Source organism: Euprymna scolopes, chromosome 45 (assembly GCF_053919585.1).
Source record: "Euprymna scolopes isolate OS-2025 chromosome 45, ASM5391958v1, whole genome shotgun sequence".
NCBI lineage: Eukaryota > Metazoa > Mollusca > Cephalopoda > Sepiida > Sepiolidae > Euprymna > Euprymna scolopes.
The window spans coordinates 31,549,879-31,563,979 of record NC_136526.1 but is presented as its reverse complement, the minus strand read 5'-3'; the positions used below and the strand labels follow the sequence as shown (position 1 = coordinate 31,563,979).

The window sequence follows — 14,101 nt, the reverse complement described above, 5'->3', positions numbered from 1 at the left end:
AAACACCCTCCCCATGTTAAGAATGGCTTAACCTTACAATTGAATAAAAAAACATTAAACTTTAATTAAAATTAGAAATACGATTTAAACTATAGCGCGGATCATAAGTGCACTAGCACACCTTTTTTTATTAACAAATGTTTAGTAATTATTTTTCTTTTAATATTCATAAATAGTAAAAACGTCGTCATTTAAAAATCAAATGCTATTTTAAAAAAAAGAAAAGAAAAGATCGATAAAAGTGATAAAAACAAAGGCGATAAATGTCCTTTGCTCATGCGTAGGGAGAAGTCAGTGTTTTTTTATGGTATTCGGCAGGGAACTCAAATCGCGATCAGTACAAAATATTTTTATAATTTTTATTAAATAAAAACGCACTGAAAAAGACACCCACTTATTTAAATATCTTTTATTAAAAAAAAATCTTGCTCGCGAATATTCGTCAAAAGTTTATATTTAAAAATATTATTTTAAAAATATATTAATTGTCGCTGAAATGTTTTAAAGAATAATTAAATAAATATTGAATTGCCTTAAAAACGCATACAGACCCCTCCCTCCGTCCCCCAAAAAAACACACGGTACATAAAAACCAATCTTGATCGAAAAAATCCAGTTCTCTCCAAACTCTACTACAAATGCCTTAATGAAGCTTGCTTTCCGGGCTGTTGGAAAACTGCTTCTGTGGTACCAGTATTCAAGAATTCTGGCGAAAGGACAGATCCATCAAATTATCGCCCCATTAGCCTCCTCCCACTTTTTGCCAAAATATTTGAGACCATAATTAACCACGCTCTAGTCCATCATCTTACAGATGCTAAACTACTGACTGACAAACAATATGGATTTAGACAAGCCCGTTCCACAGCAGACATCCTAACTGTGATCTCTCAACGTATATACCATTCACTGGACAAAGCGGGGGACGGCAAAGCGGTAGCTCTAGATATATCTAAGGCTTTTGACAGGGTATGGCATGAGGGTCTCCTCAGGAAAATCAGATCATACGGTATCACTGGTAGAATACTTAACATAATTAAATCCTTCTTAGATAAGAGAAAAATCCAGGTTGTCCTCGACGGTCGTACATCTAAACAATATGATATAAATGCGGGAGTGCCCCAGGGTTCTATCCTTGGACCTCTACTGTTCCTGATATTCATAAATGACCTCCCCGACAAAATTGCCTCTGAGATGGGTATATATGCTGATGACACTACACTCTATAGCAGGCACGACAGGAAGACGAATGAACACATTTCTAAAGAAATGGCAGAAACACTAGAGGAAGACCTCCAATCTGTAGTGGAATGAGGACAAAAGTGGTTGGTCGCGTTCAATGCTGCCAAGACTAAACTAGTTTCATTCAATAATTACCAGAAACCCTCTCTACACATATAGCAATGGCCAACGACTCTTTATCTGAGAGTACGTCTCTCAAGCTCCTTGGCCTAACGTTCACAGGAAACATGAGTTGGAACAATTACATCGAGGGCATTGCCAGGGCCGCTGCGAGGAAGGTGGGCTCTCTCTACCATGCTAGAAAACTTCTAACACCCGAAAGTATCCTGTACCTCTATAAGGCCACCATTCGCCCATGTATGGAGTATTGCTGTCATATTTGGGCTGGTGCATCGGCTACTAGTCTCTCGCTCCTTGACAGGGTTCAAAAGAGAGTCGCAAATCTGATAGGCCCTAAACTGGCATCTAAGCTTCAGCCTCTGTCCCATCGTCGAAACGATGCATCCCTCTGCCTGTTCTACAAGTATTATAATGGTGAATGCTCTGAAGAACTGCAATCACTTGTGCCCCCACGACGTGAGCACTCTCGATAAACCCGACAGGCTGCTAAATCTCACCCCCACACTGTAGAGATCGCTAGATGTAAAAGATCTTTTTACTCCAATAGTTTCTTCCCCAGAACCGCTAGACTCTGGAATTCCATTCCAGGTCCCTGCTTCCCCAACAGTACTGACGTGCAGAAGTTCAAGTGTAACGTGAACCGACACTTTGCTGCCCAAATCCCTACATAGTACCCCAGTAGTTGCTGCTCCTGATAGTAGCCCCCTACACCAAAGTGGCAATTTGCCTTGTTTGGGGTGAAAAAGTAATAAAAAAAAAACAAAAAAAAAACACTAACAACACTCATTATCCCCTCCAAAATAGTCCTCATACAATCATTGTCCCACCATTTGTTGAACACTATGGACAAAATTCAAACCATTTAACTAATACAAATCAACAAATTGATATTAATATCAGATTTCGAGCTTTTAATAAAGTACATACATATATCGGCGCTACTTCAACATTAATTAAGAAAAGAATATCAAACCACATTTCTTCTTTTAACAACCATAATTCTAATAATAACCAAGGAACTTCTCTAACCACTTTAATTAAAAAACTTAACTCTAATAATACCCCCTTCTCAATCAAATGGACTATCATAAAAAAGTTAAGTCTTATACTCCAGGCTCTACGTCATGTCGCCTCTGCACAACCGAAGCTATAACTATAATTACTTCCCCTCAAAGTAAAAATATAATAAATTCTAAAAACGAACTGATCTCTTTCTGTAAATATAAGTCCAAATTTAATTATGGTAATTTTGAAATTACATAGTTATTACTTTAACCTTTCAGATGGATATATAATTTTTCTTTAACTTTATCAAATTACCTATAAAAAATACTATTCAATGTTAGCAGTATCAGAATTTTTGTAGGAATTTTTGACACCCCTAACACGAAACTGCGAATACAATATAAAAATATCGGAATTTCTCTTCTAAAAGTGGGTTATTTATTTTCTTTATGGATTATACTTCCAAAATAAACTATTACAGTTGTTTTAAAAGTAATAGAAATATATATATATATATTTTTAAACAGTAATGAATTTTCCGAACTCAATATTTTTCAATTTTTAAACTTTAAAAATCTATCAAAATTTTTCTATTGATTCTATTTTTACGATATTTTCAGGGTCAATGTGAAATTTTATGCTCTTTCCAATAAATCGAATATAATATTTTAGACAAACGTTTTTTTTTTAATTCACGAACCCAATTTTTAAGTGTCTATTAAAAAGTAAATAATTAATTTAGTAACCCGAAAGTAAATAATTAATTTACTCACAAATTGAAGAGAAAAGGTCAATACATAATATATTCCAATTTAAAAAAAAAAAAACATAGTGTTCTTTTAGAATTTTACCTGTAAAGTTTGAAGTTTAAAACCTTTTTTTTAAACCACGTTATTTGTTTTTTTCTTTTTTTTTTAATGGAACCTTGGTCCTTGCTCCTTTAATTGAAAAAAAAAAATTAGGGCTTGAATTACATTTTTCGAGGAGTTATAAGCTTGGAAAGACAGGGGGTCAAATAATTCACACCTCCCATTTTGTAAATGTCTAATAATAATTATTTACTCACAAATTGAAGAGAAAAGGTCAATACATAATATATTCAAATTTAAAACAAAAAAAAAATACTGTTTTTTAGAAATTTACCTGTAAAGTCGGAAGTTTAAAACCTTTTTTAAAAAAAAACACGTTTTTTTTTGTTTTTTTGGTTTTTTTTAATGAAATCTTGGTCCTTGCTCCTTTAATTGAAAAAAAAAATAGGGTTTGAATTGCATTTTTCGAGGAGTTATAAGCTTGGAAAGATGGGGTGGAATTATTCGCTATTTCTGACACTGCTAATTCAATGTGTAGTTTCATTTTTCATTGTTAAGAATTTATCCATATTTATATTTTAAATTCCATTTATTTTTAAATAAAATAATTTTTTAAACGACTATTTGAAGAAGGCGCCATTATATAAGCATTTTTACGTTCTTATCAAAACACAAGAAGTACTGTTTTTTTCTTCTTTAGAACTACGGATGAATAGAAGGAAGTAAAAACCACGTGTTCACGTTAGCCGTCTAGCCTTGGGTGTGAAGAAATATGTGTTCCCATAGTTTAAAAATAGTAAAATTTTACTTATAAGTTTTTGCCTTAAAAAAAAAAAAAAACAGTCGAGGATTTTCTTTTTCATATCTCAAAGAAATACATAAATTTTTGATTTATTATATTTTAATTCTTCTTTATCAAGTGCATTTTTTTTTAATATCTAAAAACAGAAAATACTGGCTGAAATAGAAAAAATTGTCGTCAGCGTCAAATACTTACTATACAATATAAGCAGAACATAGGCTCCCCCCCCCCCAAAAAAAGGTTTTACACTTTGGACTTTACAGGTAAATTTCCCAAAAAGAAAACACTTCTTATTTTTTGTTTCAATTTACAATATATTATTTATTCATCTTTTATCTTCAATTTGTGATATACAAAACTTTGAGTAAATTAATTAGTTAAATTTTAATAGACATTTCAAAATGGGGGGATGAATTTAAAAAAAAAGTTTGTCTAAAATATTATATTCAGTTTAGTGGAAAGAGCATAAAATTTCACATTAACTCTGAAAATATCGTAAAAATTTAACCAATAGAAAAATTTGGATAGATTTCTAAAGCTTAAAAAAATGAAAAAAAAAAAAAGTAATAATAACTCGTAAAATTCAATTGATTTCATTGCGTAAAAAAAAAATGGCTGCATGAAGGCGCGCCGGCACATTGTAAACACTGTTTTTTTTTTTATATATATATATATATAAAAATAATATTTCTATTATTTTTTAAACAACTTTAATAGTTTGTTTTTCCATAAAGAAAATAAACAACCCACTTCTAAAAGAGAAATTACGAGTCTTTTTAATATTTTATTTTATTCGCAGTTTCGTGTTAGGGGTGTCAAAAATTCACCCAAAATTCTGATAACCTAATGCAGAGCCTCTTAGCAAACTATATTTCATTTAATTAATACTATACAATGCTTCAAGCAACCTACATCCACCTCTTTTATATATATATATATATATATATATATATATATATATATATATATATATATATATATGTGTGTGTGTGTGTGTGTGTGTGTGTGTGTGTGTGTGTGTGTGTGATAGAGAGAGAGAGAGAGAGAGAGAGAGAGAGAGAGAGAGAGAGAGAGAGAGAGGGCCTTCAATAAGTTCCAGACTTTTTCACATGAGCACTTTTATTGACCTGAAACTCTAGTACATTTCAAAGTAACCTCTACCGGTTGCAATGCACTTGTTGTACCGTAACAGCAATGAGACAAAGAGGTTTTGAAGCTACAAGCCTCGAGTGAGTTTTCTTACATCTATTTCGACCTGTTGCCTTTGTGAAAACTGGCGGCATGAAATATGAAAAATAGCGCCAAGTACAAGCCTCAGCAGCTAGTAAGAACAATCAATCTGATAGGGTCAAACATAATCGTGGGCGGTCAAACTGACCAATGAGGAGACTGCATATTTCTGCAGAATTTCTTATACAATATTACGAATTAGACTGTGTATCACGCGGGAAATTGTCCTTTGTGCAAGTATGTCAAAGGCTTTCGATGCACAAATATTTTTACACGTGACTTTTTTTATCCAAATTTATTTTCATCATGACATTAATGTGTTATTAAAGCTGTTTATTTGTAATGTTTAATCGAAAAAAGTCAACTTGACTTTCGCCAAACAAACTTATATTTTATTAATTTGTAATTCATCGTTAATTGTTTCAGCCTTAGTCGTAAACAAATATATGTTGTAAACTTGACAGGATAACGTTCCCTTTCACATCACGAATGAACGGATCTTTTGACACAAGGAACAAAATAAGATTTACACCGTTTCGTAATGAACTTGCAGTGTATGTTGATCAGTTAAGTGTTTTAAACGTTTGTATTTTTTTTCATCTTTAATTAAATTTCACTCTTTTCAATATATATACTTTTTAATACCTAGACGCACACAATAGAAATTGTATCAAGTTACTAAAGAAATCCCAACACACCGACCGAATCTTCTGTTTTGCGCAGAAAAGAAAAAAAAAAAATTCTGGTTTTGGTTTCAATTTTTTGCCATTGCATGAAAGGTAAGCATTTTTTATTTTTTTATAATTATTTTTGAATAAAGTTTACATAATATTTTAAACATGTGAATAAGCTTTTGGTGCTTGTTGAGATAGCAGTTTCGACAGTGTGAAAAAAAAGGGGGGGTTAATGATTGCTCAAAGAGAGGGAAAGCGGTGTGCACTTACCTTGCTTACTAACAAAAAGAGATAGCCTTGCCTTCTCAGCTGTTTTAAAGTTATTTCCCAGTCAATCACATAACCATTCGTTTATTTTAAAAGGAGATTTCTCTACTGTTGAGTTGATTTTTTTTATGCATGGATGGATGATGCTAGGAAGCTACTTCTGGATTAACTCGGCTTTGCTGGCAAGACACTACGTTAACTGACTGTCACGTCGCGTAAGGGGGCAATTCTTTCGTAGGTGCACATTGCTTCCTTTTCTCGACTGAGCAGTCATTGAATTTTTTAGGGGAATTTTTTTTTTTTCACAGCAGATCGATTTTTAATATGTCGTTTTAAGCAAAAACAAAAATGTTATATACTTGGTTGTCCTGTCGAAAATAGTAATATATATAAAAATTACGAAAATTCATTGAGTAGAAAGGTTTTTATAGTTAAAAGTAAAGAGAAATTGGGTAAAATTGCTTTTTTTTATATGTTTCAAGTATATGTTGAACATAATTCAGAACCCAATTTGTACATTACATTTTAATGTCGACTAACACTTTAACCTAAAGCGATAGATAGGTGTGTCAGAAATTTCGTGAAAAATAGTGAATAATTCCACTCCATTTTCCCAAGCTTATAACTCCTCGAAAAATGTAATTCAAGCCCTAATTGTTTTTTCAATTAAAGGAGCAAAGACCAAGGTTTCATTAAAAAAAAAAACAAAAAAAAAACATGTTTTTTTTTTTTAAGGGTTTAAATTTCGGACTTTATAGGTAAATTTCTAAAAAAACACTACTTTTTTTGTTTTAAATTTGAATATATTATTTATTGACCTTTTCTCTTCAATTTGTGATATATAACACTTTGGTGAGTAAATTAATTATTTTTTAATAGACATTTAAAAATGGGAGGCGTGAATTATTCAACCCCCTGTTTTCCAAGCTTATAACTACCCGAAAAATGTAATTCAAGCCATATTCTTTTTTTCAATTAAAGGAGCAAGGGCCTGTCGTGATAATACATACTTTGGAAGCATTGATAAACAGACTCGAAGGTGGTGTAAAATGCGTTCTTTATTGTCTAGTAGTAAACGTTGCACTGAGAAACAATGGCGGACGAGATTCATACGTCACGGGCCAAGGGGCATAACTCTAGGCGACTAATAGTCTCTTAGCCTATATTATGACATCCCTTCCCTTCCATATATATGTATATAGTCCAAGGGCGATATTTAGCCTTTATCTGATTAAGGGATAACATAGTCTCTAATATATTATTTAGCTTGTCTCCATTGTTCTAGGGTAATGGTATTGTCTCTTTTTTTTAGGATAGTGTAACCTATAAGTTCAGTTTCTGAGGAGCATTCACTCGTCTCTGAGATCTTCTTAATTCGGGGGTGAGTTTCTCAGTTCGGGTGTGAGGCGTGCCGCTGGAGTGCTGAATTTTTCCAGGCTCCCATATCTTTGCTTTTTCCTGCTGGACATAGACATTCTGTCCTGCATGTAGGTGGGAGTGGTGTCTGTTATGTTTCCTGTCATAGCAGACCTTAGACTGATCTTTCTGTTTCTGTATGGCTGTCCTAGTCTGCTCATCGCCAAGTTGTTGCTTGGATACTAGGGGTGTCCGTATTTTTCGTCCGTTGAGTAACTCTGCCGGGGACTTAATGTCTGATGACAGTGGCGTGGCTCTGTAAGCCATCATTGCTAGGTAGCTGTCTTGACCAGTTTCCCCTGCCTTCGTCAAAATTTTCTTGCATGTTCCCACCATTCTTTCGGCGAATCCGTTAGACTTGGGGTAATGTGGGGACGATGTCCTGTGTTGGAAGCTGTACGTCCTGGCGAAATCCTTGAAATCTTTACTTGTAAATTGTGGACCATTGTCCGAGTACAAGATTTCCGGCACTCCTTGTTCTTCAAATATCGTCTTAATACTTCTAATAACGGATATTGATGAGGCGGACGGAAGGCGTCGTACGAAGGGGTTTCGGCTGTACTGATCTGCCACAAGCAGATATTCTTTCCCTGCCAATGTGAACAAGTCTGTGCTGACGTACTGCCAGGGGTACGTAGGGGTTTCGTGCTGGAGTATTGATTCGGGCGGGATATTGGCTTGGTATTTCTGGCATGTGTGGCACTCTCGGACTATATCTTCTATGTCCTTATTTAACCCTATCCAGTACACCGCTGAACGCGCTCGTAACCTCGTTCTCTCTACTCCTTGGTGTGAAGCATGCAGCTCTTCCAGTATGCCTCTTTGCAACGAGGCTGGGATAATGATTCTCTGGCTCTTGAGTAGAATTCCATCCTGGACCCCAATCTCATCTCTGAAATTCCAGAATGGCAGGAGAATTCCTGGGCAGTCAGCCCGGTTGGAAGGCCAGCCGGTCAATACCATGCTTACAAGTTGCTTTAGGAGTGGATCCTGGGATGTTTCCACTCTTATATCTTCAACTCTCGTCGGCGCAAAGTTGAGGTATGAGATCATGCTATGGACGTTGAGATCGATCCCTTCAATGTGCCCACTGGGTCTGGGTGCTACTCGTGACAAGCAGTCTGCAATTGGAACTGTTTTTCCTGGGGTATATTTTACAGTAAAATCATATCTCTCGACCTTCAATAACATTCTAGCCAGTCTTGGGGGTGCTTGTGCTAGATTTTTCAATGCTATCGACTCCAATGGCTTGTGATCCGTATGAATTGTCGTTTTGTGGCCCCAAACGTTACTGTGAAATTTCTCCAGGCCAAAGACGATAGCCAACATCTCCCTCTCTATGTTTGAGTAGCGTGTTTCTGGTCCGGAAAGTGCTTTGCTCGCGAATGCTACTGGTCTGTCGTTTTGTAGCAGAGCCGCGCCTATACCCATTGAAGACGCATCTACCTGTAGCACTATTGGTTCTTTAGGGTCGAAGTATCGGAGTGTCGTATGATTTCCGATCTCTTTTTTGATTTCTTCGAATGCCTGTTGCTCCTGTGAAGACCATGTGAAGTCATTCTTCTTCGATGTTAACTCACGTAGGGGTTTTGTCAGTGTCGCGAGTCGTGGAGAGAATTTGTTCAAGTAGTTCACCAGGCCTAGGAAGCTGGTGAGCTGCTTTGCATCCTCGGGGGGTTGCATCTGTGTGATCGCCTCTATTTTCCGGGGATCTGGCTTGACACCGTCTCTTGAGATTATGTGGCCGTAGAAAGGGATTTCGGAGGTTTTCACCACAAATTTCTCTGAATTAAACCTGCAGTTTCTTTCCCTTGCTCTAAACATTAGCTGCCTCAGTGCCTTGTCATGGTCACTGCCGTCTTCCTCGAATCCGTACACTACTATGTCGTCGCATATGGATAGGACATTTTCGAGGTCTCCGAAGTTTTCCTGCATGGCTCTTTGGAACTGATCTTGGGCAGATTTGACTCCCATGGGGTACCTGTTGTACATGTATCTGCCATGTGGGGTAATGAATGTTGTGAGACGTCTCGACTTTTCGTCCAGTTTCAAATGCCAGTAGCCGGACTTGATATCGACTTTTGTGAACCATCTAGCGTTGTCTAGTTCCGCAGTGATGTCATCGAATGTCGGAGTCGCATAGTGTGGTCTGTGCACTGCTTTATTTAAGTCTCGGGGTCGAGGCATAGCCTGACCGATCCGTTCCTTTTAGTGGTACAGACGAATGAGTTTACCCAGGGCGTCGGGTCCTTTACAGGGGAAATTATTCCCTGGGCCTCTAAGGAGTCCAACTCCAATTTCAACTTTCCTTTTAGGGATATTGGGACTCGACGTGGTGGGTGGACAACTGGTGGTACTTCGGGGTTTAAATGGATGGTGTGTTCACCTGGCAGACAACCAATGGAGTCGAATACCTCTGGAAATTCCTCAATGATTTTCCTCCTTTCTCCAAGGTTTCCCATCGTACATGGTTCCTGCACGGGGACCGGTTTCATGTCGTGCGGGGGAGTAGGCCGGGATGCTTTGTCCGTCACATGAGTTGTGTCCGTTTTTATAGCCAAGTTAAGGGTGACTAGCCCTAATTCTCTTGATGTTTGGAGTCCTATTACTATAGGGTCTCTTGATTTCACCACGTGAAAGGTCGCTTTAACGAACTTGTCGCGGGATCTGACCCCTAAACGACAGGTCCCTTCTTGGTCTATCGTTGAGCCTCCAAACGCAATTAGCCTTATAGCTGATTTTTCCAGTGGTACTCCTTTCAGTTCCTTGAATACCTGTTTAGGTAACAGGTTGCTCATTGCACCTGTGTCGATTTTCGCGTCAACCTCTATTTGGGCTTTGCTGTTGCCTATCTTCAGTTTTGTGAAAGCTTCTGTGGTCGCTAACGGTAATTCCTTTACTGTGTGAAAGTACAGCTCCTCTGTGGAACTGTCGTCGTTGCTACCCATATGTGCTGCTGCCATGTGGATTTTATTCTTATTATATTTCCTCTGTGGCTGGAATGACTGTCTGCGTGTGTGCCCCTCGTCTCCCATTTTAGAGTGGCAAACTTTAGCAAAGTGTCCCTTTTTATTGCATTTTAGGCAGTATTTGCCTTTAGCTGGGCATTTATATTGATGGTGTTTTGTGCCACAATTACCACATGTGGTAGGTCCACTGGGCTGTCTGGCTCTAACTGCGAGTGTAGAGCTGTCTTCTACTGCTGTTGTACGTAATGCTTCCATTTGTTTACACGTGGCTTCTTCTGTCTCGACGATTCCGAGTGCTTTCTCGATCGTGAGATCGCTTCCTTCTCTTATTAGGGACTTTTGTGCAGACTGTAAATAAATACCGAATATGAATAGGTCCAACACAATGGTCTCTTCCACCGTCCGACCGTATTCACACTGTTTGGCTGTCTGACGCAGCCGACTTAGAAATGCGTGTGCCGATTCATCCGCGTTTTGTTTACATTTTAGTAGGTTGTGTCTAGCTACACGAAAGTTCGATCGCGGATTCGCATATTCCTTAAAAAATTGGATATATTTATCCAATGTCCTTTCTTCTCCCTGTCGAAAGGGAAAAGTGTCACTTATTTCCTGGCCCTCGATACCAGACCATATTAGCAAGTAATTTAACTTTGTGTCTGAATCTACATCTTTCATTGGGCCGTCGAAATATAAATGAACTTGCCTGATAAATCGGTCCATTGATTTGGCCAAATTTGAAGTGTTCCAATCGATTGTTGGAGGTGGTAGTTGCGAATATGTATTCATCGTCGATTGCGAGAAAAATACCGACACCACGTGTGTTTTGTATTAATTTTTTTTTTAGATCCCGAAAATGTTCGTTTTTTTTTTTTTTTTTTTTTTTTTTTTAGGGTAATATTGTTACTATTCCTTTGATTCTTTAGAGGATCCCACTTCAGACACCATGTCGTGATAATACATACTTTGGAAGCATTGATAAACAGACTCGAAGGTGGTGTAAAATGCGTTCTTTATTGTCTAGTAGTAAACGTTGCACTGAGAAACAATGGCGGACGAGATTCATACGTCACGGGCCAAGGGGCATAACTCTAGGCGACTAATAGTCTCTTAGCCTATATTATGACAGACCAAGGTTTCATTAAAACCAAAAAACAAAAGAAAAAACAAAAACGTGGTTTAAAAAAAGGTTTTAAACTTCGAACTTTACAGGTAAATTTCTAAAAAAACACTATTTTTTTTAAATTTGAATATATTATTTATTGACCTTTTCTTTTCAATTTGTGATATATAACACATTGGTGAGTAAATTAATTTTTTTAATAGATACTTAAAAATGGGGGGGGGGCGTGAATTGACCCTGAAAATATCGTAAAAATAGAATTAATAGAAAAATTTTGATAGATTTTTAAAGTTTAAAAATTGAAACATATTGAGTTCGTAAAATTCATTACTGTTTTTTAAAAAATAAAAAAAAATATTTCTATTACTTTTAAAACAACTTTGATAGTTTATTTTTGAAGTATAATGTATAAAGAAAATAAACAACCCACTTTTAAAAGAGAAATTACGAGTTTTTTATATTTTATTCGCAGTTTCGTGTTAGGGGTGTCAAAAATTCATACAAAAATTGTGATACACCTAGTGATAGACTGTATTTGACTTAAATCACGACAACAATTGGTCTAGGTGTATCAGAATTTGTCTCCATTGCAAACCTTTGATTAAATGGACTCTTCATGTCTACAAGCTTATAACAATATGAAAATGTAATTTCATACCCTAATTTTTATTTCAATAAAATGAGCAAAGACCTAATTGTAAAATCATAAAAAGGTTTAATCGAAAAATATGCAATATTTTTTTCATCAGTTTTCTTTAAAAAAGATTTCACGGAAATCAAATTTAACTTAATCGAAATCTAATAAATATATACAACTGCCAAAAAATCATTTACCTGTAAAAATTACTAAGCAGTGGGTGCTTCCATTCTTCATTTATAAGAATTTGTCCATATTTATACATTATATTCCATGTATTTTTTGAATAAAAGGATTTTTTAAACCAAGAGTCCCAGAAAACCGCCTTTTCGACAATTGTTATCTGCCATTAGCGAAAGCGGATATTCCTTGATTTGTCGAGTTGTTAAATACGGAAGCATCAAAGGGACAAAAATGATTATTTCAAAAACGTAAAAACAATACATTAGTAATCTCTATATTAACTATATGAAGTAACAAACATTTAATGTAAAAACACTTTTTTTTTGTTTTTTGACTATAAGTGTATTTTATTCAGTTTTGTATCAAATGAATGAATGTTGATGTACATACCAAAAATATTAAAAGAAAAGTTTAGGATTGACATTTCCTAATTTTCAATGTAACTAAGATTTTACTCAAATAAATTCGTATAAATTTTTCAAAGATGTGAGAAATTAAGCAAAAAGACAAAGAAATTAAATTTAGATTTATTGAAATAAAAAAAAGAAATTGATCTTATTTTAAATTCAGGAATAAAAATCAAGATAAGTTTGAAAATGCCTTTCAAACAAGAAAATAATGAATATTTTCCAGCAGACATTTTAAATCTGGAATAAAATTTTTTAAAGAATTCAAAATAAAATTAAACTACAACTTTCTCATCAGTTATAGAAAGTAAAAATCACGTGTTGCAAAAAAATAAACTCACTATTTTAGCAGAATTCTTGAAAGACGAGTCCGAGTAAGCCAAAAGGAGCCAAAGGATTAAATATAAAAGAATGAAACAGTTTCGTCGCCGTCGCGACAGGAGTCAAAATATATTAAATGAAAATACTGATATAAAACTTGTAATAATTGTCAGAAGAAAAGCAAAGAATGAAATTCAAAACACAAGTTTGCGCTTATGTGCATTTGCGACCGTCGACTGTTTGTGTGTGACAGAACAGTAATCATTTTCGGTTGTCTTCCCTTTGTCTTTATGCCATGCTTCCTCATCTACCTTTTGTATTTTTGACATATTTCAACGAAAAGTGGTCAGTATGTACCACCATATTTGAAAAATAATAACATTTCCCTCATCGTCTTTGGCTTACTACAAAAAATTCGCTCTACCAAATTTCCATTTTTTATTCTCTAAGAAATACATGAATTTTTGATTTAATATATTTTATTTCTTTTTTATCGATTGATTTTTTTAAATATCTAAAGGAAGAAAACATTGAATGAAATAGAAAAAATTGTCGCCAGCATCCGATATTTACTTGACAATCCAAGCATAACATGAGCTTCCACTTGAATAAAAAAAAATCAACGAGGTTTTTAAAATAAAGGTTTTACACTTTGGAGCTTTGCAGGTAAATTTCCAAATAACACTTCTTTTTTTGTTTTAAATTAGAATATTTTATTTATTGATTTTTTTATCTTCAATTTGTGATATCTAAAACTTTGGTGAGTAAATTAATTATTTAAATTTTCTTAGACATTTCAAAATGGGGTGGGGGTGAATTAAAAAAAATGCTTGTCTAGAATATTATATTCAGTTTATTGGAAAGAGCATAAAATTTCACATTGTCCCTGAAAATATCGT

At 35.1% G+C, this 14,101-nt stretch overlaps 2 long non-coding RNA genes across 2 annotated transcripts in view; one reads left to right on the top strand and one right to left on the bottom strand.

Annotated features, from left to right (window-relative positions):
- The window catches only part of LOC145269360 (uncharacterized), a 96,752-nt gene that overhangs the window by 24,072 nt on the left and 58,579 nt on the right, over positions 1-14,101 (bottom strand). The window lies entirely within an intron of this gene.
- LOC145269359 (uncharacterized) overlaps positions 5,754-14,101 on the top strand; it is a 31,016-nt gene continuing 22,668 nt past the window's right edge. Inside the window, exon 1 of the long non-coding RNA XR_013865005.1 lies at positions 5,754-5,987. This is a non-coding gene — a long non-coding RNA (uncharacterized LOC145269359). The remainder of the gene's footprint in view (positions 5,988-14,101) is intronic.